The sequence below is a fragment of the Bison bison genome, unplaced genomic scaffold (genome assembly GCF_000754665.1).
Source record: "Bison bison bison isolate TAMUID 2011002044 unplaced genomic scaffold, Bison_UMD1.0 scf7180017864491, whole genome shotgun sequence".
Lineage (NCBI taxonomy): Eukaryota > Metazoa > Chordata > Mammalia > Artiodactyla > Bovidae > Bison > Bison bison.
In genome coordinates, this window is record NW_011495050.1 from 1,088,509 (window position 1) to 1,090,068 (window position 1,560).

At 45.9% G+C, this 1,560-nt stretch overlaps 1 pseudogene; it reads left to right on the forward strand.

Moving 5' to 3' along the window:
- Positions 1 to 429: 429 nt before the first annotated feature.
- LOC105005515 lies at positions 430 to 1,163 on the forward strand (annotated as a pseudogene).
- Positions 1,164 to 1,560: the final 397 nt, after the last annotated feature.

The following is a 1,560-nucleotide window of genomic DNA, read 5'->3' on the forward strand; positions in this document are numbered from 1 at the left end:
GGAGGAGCCTGGTAGGCTATAGTCTATGGGGTCGCAAATAGTGGGACACGACTGAGCAACTTCACTTTCATACTCCAATAGAAATGAATTTAAAAAATTAAAAATATACCACCAAGTGTTAAAACTTAATCATATATATAATGAATATAAGATATCTTAACAGTAATTCATATTTTTTATATTCTATTGCAATCATTCATTTTTCTAAGACTAACATAATTTTCTTACTTGATCTCTAGAGTATAATGCAAACCATGTCAAGAGTCCCAAATACTTATGACTTAAATTGCAAAGTGTAGGAATAGTCAAGACTACAAGCTCCCCAACCAAACCACGCTCACTTTAATAAAAAGCTTTTTGGCCTGCAAACGGCTCAGTGGCATGCAGTGTCCAGCAGTCTTGCTGGTGTGATGCTGAGGCTTGAGCAGTATGATGATGGAGACCTTTGTGAAGTATATCAAGCCCGGGCTCAAGAACTTGAACCTCATTTCATTGTGCTGGAGACAGTCTGAGTGACCAAGACAAAGAATGGGGACGAGGTGTGGGCCTGCGAAGTGGCAGACAAAACTGGCGGCATCAATATCTCTGTCTGGGACGATAAGGCCAACCTGATCCAGCCTGGCTACACTATCCAGCTCACTAAAAGTTATTCGGTGTTCAAAGGTTGTGTGCCATTGTGCACTGGCCATGGGTGTGATCTTCAGAAGATTGGAGAATTCTGTATGGTTTATTCTGAGGTTCCTAAATTCAGTGAGCCAAACCCAGAATACAGTGCCCAGCAGGCACCCAACAAAATGGTTCAGAACAGCAGTCTTAAGGCTCCCTGGACTCCCTGCCACTTCTCCAGCCTCTAAGAGCCAGAACGCATTGGACTGAGCACCCCACCGGTCCTGGTGGTGGCCTGCACCCCCTCACACTTCCTCTGACTCCACTCCCCCAGCACTTGAATTATCTGAAGTCAGCCCAACCACAGCTACTGCCCTCCTGGCCCCTCCAGCAACCATGTCAGTAAAGGCAAAAAAAAAACCAAAACAAAACAACCCAGAGGAGCAGCAAAAGAAAGCAAAAGACCTTTTCCCTCCCTGCCACCAGCCATAACCCAAGTGTTTGCTAGAGAACACAGCTTTCTACTGGGCTGCAGGCTCTGTGGGGCCAGGAGGTAGAGGAGTCACTAAAGTTCACTGTGCGGGAGTGGTGAGCAGTAGCCTAATCCACCCTCAGCCCATACTCCCCTCCTTGTTCAGCTGAAGCTGCCTGTCTCCTGGGAGTCAGGGTGCTCTGCCTCCCTTCCTTCCGCTTTAGAAACAATGGTTACAGTCTGTTTCTTATGTGTGATGTAGAAGTGTAATTGAATCCCTCCTTCCTAATAAATGTTACCACTCTGTTGAAAACATAAAAATAAAAAGCTCTTTGGAATGTATTCCAATCCTTTCCTACTCTCTTTACTTCCTGATTACCTGCTGTCCCCTCCTATTCTCACTGGTGACCTTGTCTGCAACCTCATGAAGAAACTAGAGGGAGCCAGCTGGACCACTGCCAACTTCCCGTCTCCGAATCTCC